Source organism: Podarcis erhardii (genome assembly GCF_964252035.2).
Source record: "Podarcis erhardii genome assembly, chromosome: 9".
Taxonomy (NCBI): domain Eukaryota; kingdom Metazoa; phylum Chordata; class Lepidosauria; order Squamata; family Lacertidae; genus Podarcis; species Podarcis erhardii.
In genome coordinates, this window is record NC_138512.1 from 24,763,783 (window position 1) to 24,785,880 (window position 22,098).

At 44.2% G+C, this 22,098-nt stretch overlaps 1 protein-coding gene across 5 annotated transcripts in view; it reads left to right on the plus strand.

Moving 5' to 3' along the window:
• Nucleotides 1–6,444: 6,444 nt before the first annotated feature.
• DLC1 (DLC1 Rho GTPase activating protein) overlaps nt 6,445–22,098 on the plus strand; it is a 254,199-nt gene continuing 238,545 nt past the window's right edge. For 2 of the 5 annotated variants that reach the window (XM_081875618.1, XM_081875622.1), the window contains exon 1: nt 6,445–6,692. The gene's annotated coding sequence lies outside the window, so the exon portion shown is untranslated. Of the gene's footprint in view, nt 6,693–7,203; nt 7,566–7,595; nt 7,739–22,098 lie in introns of those variants that run through there. The other 3 variants (XM_081875621.1, XM_081875620.1, XM_081875619.1) reach the window with 3 other exon arrangements.

Here is a 22,098-nt window from a genome sequence, read left to right on the forward strand (position 1 = left end):
TACAATGCCTATCAGCACCCATCAGCATAACCAATTGTCAGGGATGATTAGAGCTGTTATTATGTTGTATACTATGATGAGAGTTATATTATGTTTTTATATGTGTTGGAAGCCACTCAGATTGGCTGGGGCAACCCAGCCAGATGGATGGGGTATAAAATCAACATCATCATCATTGGCCAGCAACATTTGAATGGCATCACCTTGGCCACCACTGACCTGTGGTATATGGATTCCTGTTGCAAATGGTAGGGTTGTTTCACAAGCATGTGTCTCTAGACCATGAAGAAATGTGTCCTTTCTTTCCAACTTCTACCTGGGGGAAACCTGGGAACAATGATCTGAAATGAAATGTTCTTAGCAGCTTTGCAAAGCAGCATTTCCAAGAGTTAAAAAACAAACAAAAAACAAACAATCAGTAACAGGTAAATTCATTTAAAATTATCAGCACTGATTAACCTATGTCGATCAGCAAATGTATCACTGAGGCTAATTGGGACTTTTATTTTGCTGAATGGAATACATTTTCCACCTGTCCCAGATACAGTAGTACCTCGGGTTACAAACTCCACTGACCGGGAAGTAGTACCTCGGGTTACGAACTTTGCCCCAGGATGAGAACGGAAATCGCGTGCCAGCAGCGCAGCAGCAGCGGGAGGCCCCATTAGCGAAAGCGCGCCTCAGGTTAAGAATGGTTTCGGGTTAAAAACGAACATCCAGAATGAATTAAGTCTGTAACTCGAGGTAGCACTGTAATATAAAAGTCAACTTGTTGTATTAAATCAAGTGTCCAGGAAGCCTCTCTCTTGATCATATGCAAAAGATGTGCAACTTGCAAGCAACATTGTATTCAGACTTCTATTTCTAGTGAAATACACCAAAGATGGCCATGCTAAAAATCACATATGGTTTGCAGACCTTTGCAGATTGGGAACTCTTTGACCTCATTTTAGGGTTAGATAGTCGCTGATGGAAAGCAGCAGATTGAAAAAAGCCAGAAATACTTTCTGCAGATCACATACTTGATCCATGTCATTTATTTGTTTGTTTGTTTAGTCTGCATATTTGGAACCCACCCTTCGCCATACAAAATCAACCCAACAATTTTAAACATAATATAAAACATCCATTAAAACCACAATATAAAACCCATGAATTAAAATGGCAATCAAGAACAGCAGTTCCTCAGTATGTGGGGGCAGGGGATTGTATGCTCATTTCATTTCCATCCTCCACCCCCAAAAAGTTATTGAAAAGCATATAATAATGGGACCAGGTACACCTCAGAGAGATGTGCAGATCTTTAAGAACAAGAAAATTAGTGTTTGCATTTAAAGCACTTAAAGTGACATTGGAAAACAGAATGAAATAACTTGTAGGCTACAATCCATGCAGGAGGGGCCAAAATGCTGGGACAGATCCATGCATTTTCCCCAGACACCAGCGTCACAGAAGCTTAGCTGGATGGGACTGGGGTGGGCCAGAGCACCAGCCAGTGTGTCTATGATGATGATGATGATGATGATATATTTATATCCTAGCCACTCTGGGCGGCTTCCAATACAATATTAAAAATACGATAAAACATCAAACATTAAAAACTTCCCTAAACAGGTCTGCCTTCAGATGTTTTCTAAAAGTCAGGTAGTTGTTTATTTCCTTGACATCTGGTGGGAGGGCATTCCACAGGGTGGGAGCCACCACCAAGAAGGCCTTCTGCCTGGTTCCCTGTAGCTTCACTTCTTACAGTGAGGAAACTGCCAGAAGGCCCTTGGAGCTGGACCTCAGTGTCCTGGCTGAATGACGGGGGTGGAGATGCTCCTTCAGGTATACTGGGCCGAGGCTGTTTAGAGCTTTAAAGGTCAGCACCAACACTTTGAATTGTGCTCGGAAATGTACTGGGAGCCAATGTAGGTCCTTCAGGACCGGTGTTATGTGGTCTCGGTGGCCACTCCCAGTCACCAGTCTAGCTGCCGCATTCTGGATTACTTGTAGTTTCTGGGTCACCTTCAAAGGTAGCCCCACGTAGAGCACATTGCAGTAGTCCAGGTGGAAGATAACTAGAGCATGTACCACTGGCGAGAGAGTAGGTAGGGTCTCAGCCTGCATACCAAACAGAGCTGGTAGACAACTGCCGTGGACACAGAATTGACCTGTGCCTCCATGGACAGCTGTGAGTCCCAGGCTCTGGGAAGCTCTGACCTTGCCATCGCCCTCCTCCCAGGTAAGCTGTAGCAATGATGGTGTTTAGAAGGCAGCGCCATGACTCTGTCCTACCGCACTAGCTGCTACTGATTTCACATTGCCAACTTGACTTCTCATAGTGCTTCTCAGATGTCGTGGGGGGTCAAGCTAGAAGATCTGTGTGTCAAGCCCTGAACCTTCTGTTTGTAAGCATGTGATATCCTACTAAGCTTCTTGCTGAAAGATGCTGCCATGGTATCCATTTGGATTCACCTGCCCTTCCCCCTGTTATGGATGCAGAGGAATGGTGAGGGGAACCAGCTAGGGACCCACCAAGGAAGGGCAGAAGGCTCAGAGCCAGGGGAGTGGTAGTGGGACAACGACGAGTGGTCAGAAGGAGAAGAGCGGGAAGAGAAAGTGTCAGAAACTGCGAAGGGTAACAGGGCTTTGTGAGCTGGAAGAGTCTATGGCAGAGGGGAGTCAATAATCTGAAGCTGGCAAGTAGGAGGAGGCAGGTTGAGATACAGGCTGGTGTCACAGGGGTCTTCCCCTCCTACTGCAACAACTCCCCTCTCCCCCGGCTGCCAGAACCAGGAGAGGCATGAAAAGGGCAGAGGAGAGATTGGCTGCAAGCAGGCACAGTCTCTGATTGCTTGGAAGATGCCCTGGAGAGGAGGAGACATAGAGAACTTTGGGAAGGTGGGGACCTTTTGTCTCAGCAACTCATGGTGTAAGACACACCGGGAATGAGCTCTTGTGCTCATTAGGCCTGACACTCAGCCAAGTCTGTGTTTTTGCCAATAAAGAGTTAACTCCAACTTTGAGCTGTGGGACTTACTGACTGACAGGCTCTGTGACACACGCCCCACATTGGTTCTGATCACTTGACTCCACCAGCCTTTGAACAAATATTAGTGATATTTGAAATAATCTTATCTTGCCCAGCTGATCATTTCTAAAGCATTCCAGGGGAAATCTCTGAAGACACATCTTCATTTCATTTGTAAAGGCAAAATAGTACTCCTTGACTTGGTATGTTTTTAGAAGAGAGGCTTAGCCAATTATCTACTGTTTTCAGGTTCACACTCTTAGCTCCAGGATTAATATAATAATGTGGCGTGCTATAAATATCATGTGGCTTTTTCTACTGGAGTTGCGTATCAAAAAGGGGAGATCACATAAGGTTACAAGTTTCTTTGAAACAGTATCTGCAGCCTCACTGCGCCTATTGTTTGAAAGTTTACAGACTTGTTTTTCCACTCAATATTAAGCTACTGGCCTTGTGTTTGACATCTTCTTTCATATACAAAAGAATACCAAAAACATTTTTGTTACACTATGTCATTGCAGTAAAATCTACAGTTTGAAAAGGAATGGGCTAGGATCATAGAATTGTAGGAATTTCAGCTGAAGCATCCATGACGGATGGCCATCCAACCTCTGCTTAAAAATGTGCAAGGAAGGAAAGTTCACAACCTCCCAAGGGATACCATTCCACTGTTGAACAGCTCTTACTGTCAGAAAGTTTTTCCTGATGTTTACTTGCAACTTGAAGCCATTGGTTTGAGTCCTACCCTCCAGAGCAGGAGAGAACAAGCTTGTTCCCTCTTCCATGTGACAGCCCTTGAGATATTTGAAGGTGGCTATCATGTATCCTCTCAGTCTCCTTTTTTCCAGGCTAAACATACCCAGCTCCCTCAACCATTCCTTGTAAGGCTTGGTTCCAGACCTTTGACCATCTTCCTAGTGATCACTTTTGTGGGAGGGCCTGTAGTTCAGTAAGGCATTTGCTCTGCATTCAGATGTTCTCTGGTTTGATCTCTAGCATTTCCAGATAGATCTGGCAATGACTCCTGTCTGATACACTGGAGAACAAACCAATACTGAACTTGATGGACCAGTTATCTGACTTCCTATAGTCCCCTTTGCCTACTCAAATTTATATAACATATTTTTCCGTGTATAAGGCGCCCCCATGTATAAGACGGCCCCTATTTTTTGAGCCCCAAATTAAGAAATAATTAATTGCAACATTCCATGTATAAGACAACCCCCCATTTTAAACTTTTAAGAAAACAGGGGGAAATATGGTCTTATACACGGAAAAATACAGTATTTTTCACTTAGCATTTAACATCTCTGTGAACAAATGCGATGAGTAAATTTACTGTGGATTGTGCCTGCTGGAAATATGCCAAGGGTGCAATGGAAGTCCAACAGCTTTCAAATGCAGGCCATTCTAATCAATTTCTCACTCATCCAGAAGAAATAGGCTCTCATGAATCCAACCTTCATCACCAGATACTGATTTGTCTATAGAAAGCCCTTAATGATTTCATTGCCACAGAACAGGGGGGAAGGACCTGTGGCCCTTCATATGTTTTGGGACTCCAGCTCCACCCCATAGGCCCCAGCTGGTATGGTGAATGTCAGTTATGATGGAAGTTGCCATCTAAGAACAGATGGTGGGCCACAGACCTCACATCCTTGCTCCATGGCAATAAAGTCATTAAGGGCTTTCTCTACAGAGTATCCTCTTCCTACCACAACAGCCTGGCGTGCTCTGGTCCATGGGGTCACGAAGAGTTGGACACGACTAAACGACTAAACAACAACACCACAACAAAACACCAAATCACCTCTCAAACCCTGATGAATGTGTTGGGCTAGATGGCAACTAGAACAGCTCCTTGATTGTTGTAGTGGCCACGAGTTCCTGAGCAACACTCAAGAAGGTGGCCTTGTCACAATAGATGAAATTCACAAGGACTTGGGGTTTTCCTCTTTTTTAAAATTAATTTTTATTAAATTTAACAGTTTTTTACTCATCACAATAACATTATCTTAAGGAATGCCAAACAGCAAGAAAGAAAAATACAATCCCATCCCCACAACCCAACTTCGTTCAACTCCCTCTTCTGGTTCATTACATATTAACTTCTCCTGCTTGTTTTAATATACAGTGGTACCTCTGGTTACGTACTTAATTTGTTCCGGAGGTCCATTCTTAACCTGAAACTGTTCTTAACCTGAAGCACCACTTTAGCTAATGGGGCCTCCCGCTGCTGCTGCGCTGCCAGAGCACGATTTCCGTTCTCATTCTGAAGCAAAGTTCTTAACCCGAGGTACTATTTCTGAGTTAGCGGACTCTGTAACCTGAAGCGTATGTAACCTGAAGCGTATTTAACCCGAGGTACCACTGTATCTTAATACAGTCATGCATTCTTTAAATTGAATATTGTTCTGATCTGGTCATTTTTATATTATAATTATTTTCAGATCGGCTCTTACACTTTGTTATTTTCCAATTGTTACATCTTAATATCTATATTTGTTTTGTTAGTTGTAAGTGTTTAGTCAAACACTCTTTTTAGTTTTTTAGTTTGACAAAACTTGGGGTTTTCCAGTATGACTTTTCACTCAGGAATCTGTAAGACACTGGAATGATTGGGGTTGTGCTCATATATTGATAAAAGCTCTGTGGTGCCAGCACAAAATGGCTGCCATGGGCAGCAGAACAAACAAGAGAGAGAGGTGAATACTACCACAAAAAGGCACCTGACCTGAGTGCTTAAATAAAATACCGAAGCATAGCCTTGATCAATAGCTCAGTGGTAATGCCTCAGCCTTGCATGCAGAAGGTCACAGGTTCAAACCCTGATATCTCCATATAGGGTTGAAAGTGACTACCAGTCTGAAACCCTGCTGCCAACCTGTGTAGACAGTATTAGATGGACCAGTGTGCCTGACTCACTATAAGGCAGTTTCCTGTGTTTCTATCCCCCAAATACCTATAAAATTAGTTTTGGTACACCGTAAGTGAGTCAACAGAGTGCATACTTTGTGTAGCCTCAAAAACTTAATAAAACTCAGCATCAGCACTTCTTCCAAATTACAAGCAAATCAGCCAACGCAGCTCTGTCATACTGTTTGGCATTCCTTAAGAGAACTTGCCTCTTTGATTCTTGTTGCTAGAGCTTAAATTTTTTTTTTATTAAAAAAAAAGCAGCTCTGAGGTTTTTTTAAAAAACACGACAACCTAAAATAACATAAGTTATTATGCTCCTTAGAAATTACCTCAAGAGCTCTGGTAGCATTTGTTATGTGAATAGTTAACATTTATTATTAATTGATACTCTAATTAAAGCCATGCCAGTGCTTTCCATTAGCTTACTCTCAAATTTTTACAGAGCTGTCTGTCTGGTTTTAATCAAAACCAAATGGCAGTCCAAGTTCCCAGGCTGGAGCAACTGGGAGGAAATCATTCAGAGGAGGCAGAAGAAAGCAGAAAAGATAAACAGCAGATAGCTTCACCAAATCTGTACAGAATAGAGGATGTAGATTCTGTGGGCTGCTCCAGAGATATGATTCAGGCACCCTGTCAAACAGGGAAAGCATAGTTACAAGTGTTTTATGTCAGCTGAGTTCTAATATGATCAAGATGGAGTCTGTCCTCATGCTTTCACAGCCCTGAATCTCTGACACACTCTGGAGAATTCTCCGTAGAGGTAATGTCTTGTGTTTATCTCTCTCTCCCTATGCACACTGTTGCCTTTATATGCAAATAGCTCTCTGTTCTCATACCTCTCATTGGTTAAAATGCTCACTGGCAAAACTTTGCCTTTACCTTTTATTTGCGTATTTTACTTGCCTTGCATCTTGCATCTTTCTTGCCCTTTCCTCCTTGTGCCTCGTTCTTGTGCTGGTGATTACTTGCTTGATACTCTAAAGAAAAACTGCCTTTGAAGAGTTGCCGTATATTAGCTGAAGCCAACTTTCCTAGCCATTTGCTTGTTTGTTGCTCAAGAGAGTAAAACAAAAATCTGAAATGCTTTCAGAGTTGTGCTAGCGTTTGGCATGGTGGAGGTGGGGGTGGAGCCAATGAAATTCATATGAATGTGTGCATTAATGTGGGAATTGCCACAAATTAGGGAACAGGGTCCTATCTCAAATCAGAGTTTTATTGTGCACTGTTTCGGGATTTTCTTCTCTCTCTCTCTCTGTCTCTCTCTGTTTCACATGCCTACTACTCAACAGCAGGAAATACTTTTCAAGCAATCTGGGCCTGGTTCTGTGAGGCCCCCGTCTCACAAAACATCAGTCTGCATTTAGTAGACAGAAGTAACTAGGGAAAGCTTGGTAGAATTCCACTTAGACAAGGCTCCCTCCAGCTGCAGAACGTGTTTCGGTCAGAATCACACATATAGAGCAAAAGTGCTGAGAATAGAGCAATGATCTCAGCAATGAAATCTGAACTTTATGCTTAGTGGAGGTTGAGTCGGATTTTGGGTTCCCACCCCTTCCCTCTCTTTCTGTATACACAGGCAAAGTATTTAGAGAAGTAATTCTGGCTACTTCTACCTTCTTGCCATCTCTGTGAGGTAAACCTGGAAGGCTTCTTTTTAAATTCTTTTTTTTGGGGGGGGGGGGGAATAAAGCTTATTTGAGATATACAGACATTTTCTGGAATCGGTTAAACAAAATGCCACTGCTCAGTAGTGAAGCTTTCTGCACTGAAGATTCGAACAGTGTAACTGGGATGGAAAAAGTCGCAGTAAGTGGATGATTGCATGCCGGCTGTGTCTTTTAACTATTCTGTATGCAAGCTCCAAAGCAAAACTTTGCTTTCTAAGGTTTCCTTTGTAAAGATGCAAACAATATGCTGAAGTATCTGTTTATACGAATGACGCTTGGAAGGGATTGACTTGTGTGTTTTGCAAAGGCTACAAAATCAAGAAATGTGCCTAAATCTTCTCATTACCTTCGTGATCAATAGGCAAAAATCAGCACCCAGCTGAAAACCACATCTCCCTTAGGTGAATACGCTGGTTTATATCAGCTGTATCTCTCTTGGGCTTGGTCCCAGAGAATTTTGTGATATAGGGATACTGTACTCGAAATGAGAATGGCTGGGCATGAAGTTACCAAATGTATCAATCAAGAAGCATCAACTGTCAGAGGCATACTAACTAGAAATAAGAAAATGTTTTGTGATCGTCTATCCCAGTCGTTTTAAGGGAAGGAACAATTGTCATAGAGATAATCTTGCCTCTAATGCAGCTTAAAGTTTTGATTCAGGACACCGTGTGAATTCTTTCAAAGGGCAGAAAGTTGCACCATATCAACTTTTTATGTGAAACCACTACAAAAACAATATCGCACAGCATATATAAACTGGAGCCACATGGGAAATACACATAGGACTCCTAATCAATTATGTATACTGGATTGATAAAGTGTTAGTATATCATATAGCATTAGCTGAATTGCTGGGAGAAGCTTCAGACCATAACACTGGCGTTTAAAGGCAGATGAAAGGTCTGGGTAATAATGCCCCTCATATCCCATGCCCCTGTTTGCTTAATATGGGCAGAAAATGTATTACTCCCTGCACATTAAGGCTGCAGTCTGACACATACTTATCTAGGAGTAAGCCCCATTGAACTTTGGGAAGATACACATGGGATTCCATGGTAAAACAGTACAGTGGTGCCTCGAGTTAAGTACTTAATTCGTTCCAGAGGTCCGTTCTTAACCTGAAACTGTTCTTAACCTGAAGCACCACTTTAGCTAATGGGGCCTCCTGCTGCTGCTGTGCCACCGGAGCACGATTTCTGTTCTTATCCTGAAACAAAGTTCTTAACCTGAAGCACTATTTCTGGGTTAGCGGAGTCTGTAACCTGAAGCGTATGTAACCGAGGTACCACTGTATTGCTAGTGGACAGCTATTAGACCACTGCATGAACCAAGTGAAGAAGAATTTTTTTCTGTCAATGCTGCATCGCATCAGAGGAAATATTGCGGGGAGGGGGTTGCAAGCACTGGGTGGGGCTAAAGCCAATGTGGACCAGGGCCAGATCCAAAGTGGGTGGGTGGGATCAACGCTTTTCTCTTCCTTCTGTGACCCTGAGCTCTGTTACTTTTCTCCAGCCTATCAAGTGTTCTTGTTATTAAGCAGTGTATAGCTCCAGCATCATAGAACATTGTGAAGACAATGATGAGCTAGGTGAACCAATGGTCTGACTTGCTGTAAGGCAGTTCCCTGTGATCCTATGCCTGGGATAGTCCAGGGCTAAGCAATGTGACTTACTGAGTCAAACTCTGCTGCATGTTAGTTGTTGTGGGATATGCTTCTGCCACTTGCCTAGGATGGCACCCTGAGTCGGTTGCAAGTTGTGTGGGACTCAGATAATCCAATGAGCACAGAGGTTGGCATGGGCAGCAACTTCCTCATTCACTTCCGTGTTGATCTGAATGGTGCTTTCTATTTCCTTCTATCTGCAGCCTTGCACTGAACACCACAAAAACCATCTGCATGCAAGCCAGAAGGTTCCTAGTACAAATCCTAGTTGACCGAGACAGTTTAGGGTTTAGGATTTAGGACTCATTGAGGAACAAGTGCATTCACACTTGCATGAGTTTGCTGTACTCTTAAGGATACATTACAGTTTTGCACAATGGAATTGTGAACCTTTGGGACAGAACTGGTGAATCTTCAGTTGCATAAAACTACCATTCTGCTGAACTGCAATGGCTGCTGTTCTTTTTGTGTGTGTCCACCTGTACCTATTCTCCACATCTTTTCCTTTCTCCATTCCCTTCATGTATTCTGCTATTCTGCTAGTATGTTTCAGACATCTTTCGTATTGTAAGCCAGATAAATCATAATTGTGAATTGTAACCAGTGGAGGCATGCCAATGTACTTAGCTTGTGTAATTTATTTTGAATGTGCAATTTGGATTTCCTTGAGGCCAAATCTGAATTATTTTGGCATTATCTCGACACAGGCCTGAATCGTGGGAGCTTTCTCTGTAGAATGTGTAAAAACGGTTGGTTCAGTCTGTGGGTTGAATTCAGTGTCATGGAAATAGATCCTGTTTGCCTGATAGAACAATCTCTCCTCTACTCCCCTGTGTGCTGTTCTGGAGAATCTTATACATGCATCCCAAGCCAGTTGAGGGGCAGGGGCATGTGGTGGAAGAGCAGTGTACCGCTGGAACTCTGCACTGGCTTTCACTAGCACAACTATTTAGTTGACTCAAGTACTAGAGTTCTAGTTACAGGTAGGTAGCCGTGTTGATCTGCTGTAGTCAAAACAAAACAAAAAATAAGACCCTTATATATAGTGAGAAGGTGAGGAGGGGTATTACTCAGAAGGGTGGTGGGAATGGGTGATTGACTGATAGGTGTGGTAAACCTACGGGTCTGGTGACTTCTGTTTCAGTGTATCTGAAGAAGTGTGCATGCACACAAAAGCTCATACCAATAACAAACTTAGTTGGTCTCTAAGGTGCTACTGGTAGGAATTTTTCTTATTTTGTTTCGTACTAAAGTTCTAATTCTACATAGAAGATAGGTATAGACAAACTGATTCAGAAGTTAGCAGAGAAGATGGTCAACCATCATCTGCTCTGCCAACCTCTGAATCTTTGTCTATATCCTTCTTCAGCCATATGGGATATATGTCCTATGAGAAAGGATTGAAGGGATGGGATAATTTAAACATGGGGAAGAGAAGATTAATGAGAGACCTGATAGCACTCTTCAAGTACCTGACAGGCTGCTGCACAGAAAAGAGCAAGGACTTGTTTCTCTGTGAGCCTCGAGGGCAGGGCTTAAGATACAGGATGTCAGATTTCAAATGAACATGAGGTGAGACCTCTTAATGAGAAGAGCAGTTGAATACTGGAACCCATTGGCTAGAAGCCTGGTGGGCTCCCCTCATTGGAGATCTTCAAGGAGGTGCTAGAAAGTCATCAGTTTCTGTGTGCTCTAACTCTGGATGTCCTGCATTGATGTCATGAACTGGAACGACAACTGGAAGGAAGAGGAGGAGGAAGAGGATCCTGGTGAGGGGTTTAGGCAGGACTGGGACACACCAAAGCAAGCTGGGGTTGGGGAAGGAGAGGTTGGTGTAGGAAGTACTCACAGGGTGACAGAGGGGATGATGGTCAGTGCACAGGAACCAGAGAAGCAGGACCCATCACCAGAACCAGAGAGGCCTCTGTCCCCACAAACATGATGCAGTGGGAGGGTTGCTCCAGGAGGCTGAGGCAGGCAAGGGCCCATAGCCCAGCTCCCTAGCTAGCCAGGTGGGGCTCACTAGCTCTGAGAAGAGGGGCGTGGTTCCTTAGATCAGGCATGGCCAAACTTGGCCCTCCAGCTGTTTTTGGACTACAACTTCCATCAACCCTAGTTAACAGTGCAAGTAGTCAGGGATGGTGGGAATTGTAGTCCCAAAACAGCTGGAGGGCCAAGTTTGGCCATGCCTGCTTAGCTGCTTAGCTGGCTTGGAACAGGTGAGGGTCACATGCCTCATCAAGTTCAGATGCAAAATACAAAAGGACAGCAGAGATGAGATGCTATGTCTGCTCAACTTGCCCCTGTTGATGGACATGAGCTTGGTTACTCCAGGATCTCTTTGGGACTGTGCTTTGGTTTTGGACTTTGGACATGTGGATTGACCCTGGACTGGGGACTTGAAATACTGACTTACCACCAGGTAGCCATGGGTTCAAGACAATTGATCTAGGGGCTGATTCTATCCTTTGCCTGAAGTAGTGAAAAGAATCTCAGATAGTAAAGCTGGAAAGGTTAATACTTTGGAGAGTCACTGCCAGTTAATCTTATTAGGTTAAGTGGGCCAAAGCTTCTCAATTTAAAGCAGTCTCATATGTTGATGTGAGTCTTCATTACGAGGAAATAGTTCACCCCCTGTGATTACAGGGGATGCCAACTTCATCCCTCCTCCAGTTCAATGATAACTGCTTAGGATACACACACACACTGCATTTGGAGATTGTTGGTTAATTGAGGTTCTCACCTCCATCTGCAACTATCCCATGTATTTGCATGGCTGTGGTCAAGACCCTGCCATATTAAATGCTTTTAACTTTGGGTTCTTATTTTTATTTTACTTTCTAATGGATAAGCGCTCATGTAGTTCTTTACAAGAAAAGAGTGTGATCATGGAAAAGGTCCTGCTCTCTCACAATAGCACTTACCTATGTCATAAATGGCATTGATATGAAATAATCTGCGTTTAATGATGCTAGATTCACCTTTCCCCTTATACAGTGGTACCTCGGGTTACATACGCTTCAGGTTACATAGGCTTCAGGTTACAGACTCCGCTAACCCAGAAATAGTGCTTCAGGTTAAGAACAGTTTCAAGTTAAGAACAGACCTCCGGAACGAATTAAGTACTTAACCCGAGGTACCACTGTACAGAGTTAATAAGATTAAATGGGCAAATAGTCTTTCCCCTGCAAGGACAATCTTTGGTAGCAAGTCTCTCCTCATCCCTGTGTTTGCTCAGCTGAGTGCTATGTGAACAACCCTGATGCTCAGACATTTTCCACCTCCTGCCCCCTCTTCTGGAGCAGCTATGATGGGGAGAACAGAAGCATTCCATTTTCAGCTAACTTTTTTGTTTAGCCCAATGGTTTGTCCAACTATGGTTTCAACAAACAAGCCAAGATCAACCCAAGCTTTCTGATTCTGAATGGTTGAGATAAACCGTAACTAAACTAACCACAGTTTCCAGTTCTGACAAGGGTGGAAACAGATGCTTCCAATCTCCTGCTCAGAGCCACACCCAGAGGAAAGGGAGGGAGGATTGCTGGATGTTGCTGGATTTGTGTGCAGTCCCTTGGGTAGTGAATCATTGAAATGCAGGTGGCAGTTTCTCAGAGAAGTACATTCAGACTCTGGATTTACCCCACCCATCCAGGCCATCAGAAAAATTGTAAAAATGCTTCTTGTTCCAGATGAGCCATCCTTGAACACGGTCTTCCTGACATGGCATGTTCCCATGTTCTCGAATTCTGGGCTCTTGGATTGCTTCTCAACCATCCCTCCTGGTTTGCCCTACAGTTCTGACTTCAGTCCTGACTACTAACTGTTTCCCACAGAACCTGGTTGCCCGCTTCTGTTTCCTCCCCACCCGAGCATGGCCAAGCTAGCCATGAAGGAAGGTGAAGCAACTGCCTCAGGTAACAGGATCCACAGAGGCAGCAGATCTGACCTCCAGGGAATGCATCAGCCACTGCTGCTGACGCAATGCATTCCTTGGAGACCGGATCTGCTGCCTCCTCAGAAGCTTCCCACAATGCTTCTCTACAGCGGCCTCTTGATGAACAGGAGGCACTGCTGGTCTCCCGCTACCCTTGTTTCTGATGTAGATCTTCCACTCACCCCTACTTCCCATTTTGTGTTTTGCCTCAGGTGCCAAAGTGTCTCAAGCTGGCCCTGCTCATGGCTCAGCCCATAGGGAGCAGGCTCATGTATGTAATACTAAACTATGAATTAGCAATACAGTGGTACCTCGGGTTACAGACGCTTCAGGTTACAGACTCCACTAACCCAGAAATAGTACCTCGGATTAAGAACTTTGCTTCAGGGTGGGAACAGAAATCGCACGGTGGCGATTTCGGTGGGGAGGGAGGCCCCATTAGCTAAAGTGGTATCTCAGATTAAGAACAGTTTCAGGTTAAGAACGGACCTCCAGAACGAATTAAGTTCTTAACCCGAGGTACCACTGTACATTCAAAACAGGCCAGTGGCTGTAGCATAGGTGTTTGGGAGTTGCTAGCACTAGGAGCAAATTGGGGTCACAAAGAGCCAGACATGACTAAATGACTAAACAGCAACAAAGACAGGAGCAAATTGACTATTGTTACAGGGCAGAAGGGAAGCGCCCTCATGGTTTTGTATGCATAGCCTCCAACATTCCTCAGATGAAAATAGGGACATTTCTCACTCCGCTCCAACTGACCCTCCTCAACCCCCTACTTTCTGTTTCCACCACCACACACCAACAGGGCTCAGTACACACATTCTCCACCATCCTGAGAAAACTTATTAATCCCAATTTTATTTCAGAATTCCGGTACTATCCATGGAAAATTGGGGCACTTGGAGAGTATGGATATGTATAAATAGCATGATGTAATAATAATAATTAATAATAATTTATTATTTATACCCCACCCATCTTGCTGGGCCTCCCCAGCCACTCTGGGCGGCTTCCATAGAAACCAAAAATACACTAAAATATCACACGTTAAAAACTTCCCTGAACAGGGCTGCCTTAAGATGTCTTCTGAATGTCAGGTAGTTGTTTATCGCATCTGCTGGAAGGGCGTTCCACAGGGCGGGCGCCACTGCCAAGAAGGCCCTCTGCCTGGTTCCCTGTAGCTTTGCTTCTCGCAATGAGGGAACCGCCAGAAGGCCCTTGGCGCTGGACCTCAGCGTCTGGGCAGAACGATGGGGGTGGAGACGCTCCTTCAGGTATACTGGACCGAGGCTGTTTAGGGCTTTAAAGGTCAGCACCAACACTTTGAATTGTGCTCAGAAACGTACTGGGAGCCAATGTAGGTCTCGGCGGCCGCCCCCAGTCACCAGTCTAGCTGCCACATTCTGGATTAGTTGTAGTTTCCGAGTCACCTTCAAAGGTAGCCCCACGTAGAGCGCATTGCAGTAGTCCAAGCGGGAGATAACCAGAGCATGCACCACTCTGGCGAGACAGTCCGCAGGCAGATAGGGTCTCAGCCTACGTACCAGATGGAGCTGGTAAACAGCTGCCCTGGACACAGATTTGACCTGTGCCTCCATGGACAAAATGACTCCCAGGCTGTGCACCTGGTCCTTCAGGGGCACAGTTACCCCATTCAGGACCAGGGAATCCTCCACACCTGCCCACCTCCTGTCCCCCAAAAACAGTACTTCTGTCTTGTCAGGATTCAACCTCAATCTGTTAGCCGCCATCCATCCTCCAACTGCCTCCAGACACTCACACAGGACCTTCACCGCCTTCACTGGTTCTGATTTAAAAGAGAGGTAGAGCTGGGTATCATCTGCATACTGATGAAAACCCAGCCCAAACCTCCTGATGATCTCTCCCAGCGGCTGCATGCAAATGTTGAAAAGCATGGGGGAGAGGACAGAACCCTGAGGCACCCCACAAGTGAGAGCCCAGGGGTCTGAACACTCATCCCCCACCACCACTTTCTGAACACGGCCCAGGAGGAAGGAGCAGAACCACTGTATGACAGTGCCCCCAGCTCCCAGCCCCTCAAGACGGTCCAGAAGGATGTATTGAGCTGACAACTGTTGGCATTCTCACTGTTGGCATTCTCACTTTTTTCTTTCTAAATACACACACACATAATATAATTTTTAATAGTCTTAAAAGTCACTTCCTCATGTAATAAAAATTGATTTAACTGCTTAAAAACAAAATAATATGTATAAGTAGCCGTAATGTATATGTAGATGCATTAGAAATGCTTAAAGGGCTAATTTCATCCAAACAACATTTTCCATCGGCTATGTCCTCCCGTAGCGGCATTCCGTTTCGCAAAGTTCCCAGGCATCAGCATTTCTTCACTTGCATGGAAATGGGGAATTCTGGCCTTCCTTACTGGAAATGTTAGCTTAAGCCTCATCTCCACGAAGCAGCAAAGTCCATTTTGGCAACTGTTTTCAGTAATCAGTTACTTCAAATTGGTTTTATTAAAAGGTTTAGCTGTTAGTGTAAATGCTGTGAATACATTCTTGCCCTGTCTGGAATACATGCAACAGAAATATTTGAGAACCAAATGTCAATAGTGTTTTCGGTAATGATGTGTAGTGCAGTTCTTCCCCCCCCCCCCCATGCTACCAGTGGAGCCATTTTCAACGTCAAGTCAACACAGGTGATGACAACAGTTGTCAGCAAGGTTTCAGTTCCTTGGTGCATCATAAGACCACATTGTACAAGTTTAGGAAGTATATGCCTGAATAAGTACAGATTTAGGAAGCGCACGCAAATAAATTGATTTCAGCAACTGGGCACATGCAGGCGTGAGCTTTTACCATTCGGTTATGATTTAGTATTTCTTTTGGAATACGTTGTGGCCAGAGTATTCTAAGTGCTTTTACCTTGATAGAAATTCAAATGAACTTGTAGCTAGAGTCAGCTTTAGTCCTGAGTTCCTTTAGAAACTGGTGAAATAATAATATATATATATTTGTTAGTTAGTTTGTTAAGGGTACTGTGAATTGTATCTCTGTGAGTTCCTAGGTTTCTTTGGGGGAAGTCACACGCTTTAAATGTGCTCTGGGTGTGCTTTAAATGCGTAGTGTGGTTCTTCCCACACACTAGGAAACACAAACATTCACCACAGTTGATGGATTTAGGGGATTTCCAGACTATCGCTATTTTGCAGGAGCAATTCAAGCACAAACCAGAACTTTTGATTTGCACAGATGAAGTGGATTAAAGTGCTCTGCTCCCCTATAGGGTGTGCTGAGGGGGGCCAGGCACCCCCAAATGCTTTTCCCACCAAAAGTGGCTGCAGGCTCCATAAATGTTTTTACACTGGCAACTGGGAGGACTCCCACTCCAAAGGTGGCAGTGTTTTTTGTGTGTGGCAGGAATCGCAGTGCCAGAAGCAGTGGAGAGCTTGTTCTCCAGATGCATCCACACAGTGTGTGGTGTGTGTGTGTGTGTGTGTGTGTGTGTGTGTGTTTCTCTCAGTCTCTGCCTTTGCTGAGGAAGAGGTGCAGAGTCAGCCTGGGGTCTTGCCTCAGAGATGACTCAGAAGCTATAAAGCGTAGGTAGCAACCAGGGGATGTGTATGGGATGAGCTGATTGGCTGGGGTCTCTTGGGGTGTGTGCCTCTGGCTCCACCCCTTATTTTTATCCCCTCCCCCTTTGTGTGTATGTGTGTACACATAGGTATCTCTTAGTCTGCTTTTCTCCTGCCTTGCACTGACTCTCTTTGTTGGGCTGCATAGCGAGAAAGGTGTTGTCATTTAATTTAATTCCCTGGGTGCACACCCTAATGGAACATGCTGTGCACAACTATGGGCTAATGGGAAGCAGTGTTTAAACACCTTGCAAGCAAATCAGGATGAAGGCTGCTCATTGTCATATGACCACCCCCCAAACCAATCAGAATGAATGCTCAGTAGACCAGATATAAAATCTAGCTTTGGTGTCAGCATTGTACAAGCAAATCAGGGTGAATGCTCCATAAACAGTTTGTATGGAGGGGCCCACATAAACAGGCACACAGAGAGTTTGATGATCCAAACTCTAGGCAGGTATTAGTATGAATGTGGTGGGGGGGAGAGAAGTGGAGATGAGGCAGGGGCACTCTTTCAAGCCTCACCCACCCACAACACCCCTGTGTGCACTATCTCCATCAGAGAAGGAGTTTCAGAAAGGAGATTCTAAGTGTGTCTCCAATAATGAACACACTTCCGATACGATACGATACGATACGATACGATAATCTTTATTGTCATTGTCCCATACAGAACAACGAAATTGAAAAAATCTACATCAGACATTCAAAAACCAACAAGCCTGCTATCCCTGCTATCCCAGCCTGGTTAACCCCCTAAAAACTCTGATACCCCATAATTAAATACAATATACTCCAATAGACCATACGTCCCATAGAAGGGACGTGGGTGGTGCTCTGGGTTAAACCACAGAGCCTAGGACTTGCCGATCAGAAGGTCAGCGGTTCAAATCCCCATGACAGGGTGAGCTCCCATTGCTCAGTCCCTGCTCCTGCCAACCTAGCATTTCGAAAGCATGTCAAAAGTGCAAGTTGATAAATAGGTACCGCTCCGAGGGGAAGGTAAACGTTGTTTCCGTGTGCTGCTCTGGTTCGCCAGAAGCGGCTTTGTCATGCTGGCCACATGACCCGGAAGCTGTACGCCGGCTCCCTCGGCCAATAAAGTAAGATGAGCACCGCAACCCCAGAGTCAGTCACGACTGGACCTAATGGTCAGGGGTCCCTTTACCTTTACTCCCATAGAGACTACCTTACACTGCTTTTAAAACCAAAAATTGCATTTGGATAGAAACTGTTTCTCAGGCGGCTAGTCCAAGTCTTTATAACCCTGTACCTTCTTCCAGAAGGCAGAAGCTGAAAGAGATCATTTCCGGGGTTCACACTATCCTGCACTATCTCTGCAGCTCTCTTATGACACCTGGAATAATGAACAAGATTCCAAGCACATGTTAGCATGGGGTTGCATGTTTGTCCCTGGCTCCTCTCTGCTTTTAGCCCACAGAGTTGAAGCAAACTGCACCATCTCAAAAGCTAGTGCTGTTCTGGGGGCCGTTTTGGTGTGTCTCAGGATAATGCAGGGAATCTGGATACTGCAGGTAAACAGGCTCCCTGATATGCCTCGCACCACCAACAGGGCAGTGATAGGAGGGGAGCTTTCCACTACCCCACTGGGAAGACTCCAGCAGTAGACATGTGATCCCATCTCCCTCTCCACCATTTGAGCAGCGATTCCTTTGCAGCCTATGGTCCCTCAGCTGCCCTGCTGGGAAAAATAGGCTCGACCCCTTAATCTATCCTGTTTTCATTATTTTAAAATGAAATACGACTCTCCAGTTTTATCTTTCTATCAGCTACCCAGTTAGAAACATGAGCTATTGCAATGTCAAATAAATGCATTGCCGTAGAAGCTCTACATCCAAAAATGAAAACAGAGCTCTGTTGCCCACGTATATATAAATATATGTATTTAATCGAGATGGAAATAACACATTCACCACTCTCCTGTTCTTGACCTTTGACCATATGGGCGTGCATGAATGTCGAAGACTGTGCGGCACGTCACTTCAGAACTATAGCTTCCAGAAATTCTCCTTAAACTTGACACCGGCACACTGTCAGCCTCTAGGGAATTGTTTATCCTGTCTTACCTTATATTTCCTGTCTGCATGTAATAAAATGAACCACGCTACTGTTGTCTGGCGGACTGGCTTGTTTATGCAGTGGGCTGAATTTCTCTTGATGGACACTTGGGGTGTGAAACTATTTAACCGTAATTATTTATTTCAGCATTTAGCAAGGGTCCAGCAGCTGGTCAATGTTTGAATGTAGCCATCTCCTTGGAAGCATAAAACTCAGTTTACAGAAGAGAAAGAAAACAACAACAGTATTTTAGACAGTAACTCTCTTTGCCTGGTAGGTGTTAAATTTGCTATTAAATTACCAGTGTAGATAAGGTTTATTTAGCAGTACACCTGCAGTTTCCGATTTAATCCGTAGCCAAATCATGCGCTACAGAGTAGACTGAAATGCCAAGAGTTGCCTCCAGATCACCCAGTGAGCTTCATGAGTTAGCAAGTGTTTGAGCCCTGGGCCAAACAAGATATAACACCACTTGCACAATGTGACAATTTCCCTTGGAAGTGACTTGGAAGCTGCAGATAGTGCAAAATGCAGCAGCCAGGTTATAAAGCAGATCAGCCAATGAGAGCCATATCACTGAATGGAAAGGAGTTGCATTGGCGCCCAGCACGCTTCCCTAAATTTATGGCGCTGATGGTTATTTTTAAAGCCTTGAATGACCATGGGTCCTAAATACCTGAAGCACGTGCCCTGTGGAACGCCCTCCCACCAGATGTCAAAGAGAAGAACTACCACCAGACTTTTAGAAGACATCTGAAGGCAGCCCTGTTTAGGGAAGCTTTTAATGTTTAACTGACCACTGTATTTTAATGCTTTGTTGGAAGCCGCCAAGAGTGGCTGGGTATAAATAATTATTATTATTATTATTATTATTATTATTATTATTATTATTATCCCTATATTGTCTTGCCTGATCTGCCAAGGAGGCTCTTCTCAATGTCCCACTTCCAGGATTTATGTTTTATGCAGAAGGTATTATGTTGTGGTAACCCATTTGGGGAATGCCCTTGCCCCTGAGATATGGCTGGCACTGGTGCTTTTTTCCATACCAAATTATACAGGACAAAGCAGGGCTTCACGTACTGGCAGCCTTGATTCAAATTCCCCCTCCCTTTCCATAACATGACTTACCTCATGTCTTAATGCCATTACCATGTGAATTTACCCAGCAACACTACCTTGCTAGCTGTGAAATGGAGTTGAGGAGATGCATAACATAATGATGTCAAGACATGTCATAAGCCTATTGGAGGCAGGGTCATGGCTGTTTGACTAATTTTGCTTTGTTTGTAATTATGCAGTTATTACTTTTCATATTGTAAGCCGCCTTGAGCATAGCTTTGCTATGGAAGACTGCATACAAATGAAATGATGTATGTATTGTCAAGAGCTGCAGATTTCAGCAGGTTCCCCTGTTATTTCTTCGTGCTTATGCCATGCATAGCAAAAGTGAGTTTTGCTCATTCCCTGTTTATCAGGTCCTTTTTCTTTTCTCCTTTTTTGGCTACATCTTTCCTTGAGAGAAGGTTTTGTTTCACCATCCTCATCCTCATGCAGCCGGCAGTGAATTCTGTTAACCCTTGCGCATGCAGGGTCCTCTTCTTCAGCTTTGTAGACATGGAAAATATGGTTGTGAAATAGGAGCAGGCTGGACTTAAAAGGGAGGTTAAAGGCCTCTGAGCATGCAGACGCTCCATTGTGAAAGTCACTTTGTCAAGGCGTAATTTATGGAGGTTCAGTTGCTCAGCTATAATTCTGCAATTCTTTCAGGCTGCCTCCTTTTATACCTTCAGGCATGTGATTTGTCAGGACAGCCTTGTGGTCTGGGTGTGCAATCGGAGCTTCCCTCGGTAGACTGAAATGACCCAGAACAAACTCGGTAGTTAATCTTCTTTATTGCTGAAATCAATAAGCAGATCCATGCTAAGTGCTGACAGTTCCTATGTAGGGAGTGAAAAGGAGAAGTGGCTGTTCCTTGAACCTGTAATATGTTACAACCCAGAAATTTCCTTTATTGTCGTTGCTGTTATTTAATAAGGAGTTCCCCCTCTGATGGTGTATATATTGAAAAGGCATCATTTTATTTCCTTTCACCTAACGGGCCATGAAGAAATAGATATAATCCTGGCATATAGAATCTGTTTTTCCACATGCACTCATTTTACACATACACTTTAACATACATGGCTGCACATAGATACATTACAAATATATGTACTCTTCTCTCTCAGAGTTTTCAAAGTGATGCACATATATAATTCCATTAACCATTACAATAACCCTGTAAGGGAAGCCAGTAGTACTTTAAAGGGAAAGGTAAAAGTGACCCCTGATCATTAGGTTCAGTCGTGACCGACTCTGGGGTTGCGGTGCTCATCTCGCTTTACTGGCCGAGGGAGCCGGCGTACAGCTTCCGGGTCATGTGGCCAGCATGACTAAGCTGCTTCTGGCGAACCAGAGCAGCACATGGAAATGTCATTTACCTTCCCGCCGGAGCGATACCTATTTATCTACTTGCACTTTGACATGCTTTCGAACTGCTAGGTTGGCAGGAGCAGGGACCGAGCAGCAGGAGCTCACCCCGTCGCGGGGATTCGAACCGCCGACCTTCTGATTGGCAAGCCCTAGACTCTGTGGTTTAGACCACAGCGCCCCCCGCATCCCATATAGTAGTACTTTAACATCTTGCAAATAAGGAGAGGCAGGGGAAAGATAACAATTTGCATCAGGAGATGAAGTGAAATGAAAATTTGAGCTTTTCTTAAGAAAACCAACCCAGTTGTTGAGCTTCTTTTAGGAAAATCTGATTTATTTATTTTTACAAATACGCAATTTGACTTGCCTAAAATCCAGGACAAAACACCACCTTGCAGAAAACTAGGAGAGCATCATGTGAACTACCCCTGCTCCAAAGGGGTTTGAAGCATTTCATTGTTATGTATGATTTATTATGATAAAATATCATAACTTGGTCGGCTTCTCAATTTATTTATTTTTTTGCAACATTGTGTTGTTTGCTTCCTATGCTTACATGATTCTGAATGATAGCGTTGTCATAAATTCCATAATAAGTCTGCACAGCAGCCTCTTCTAATGACTCAGAAGCCTGGCACAGATCATCGTATCACACGAGGCTCATTGGAAAGATAGGCAGATGAGAAGGTGGCACGCAAACCATAAGCAATCACTGGCAGACATCCT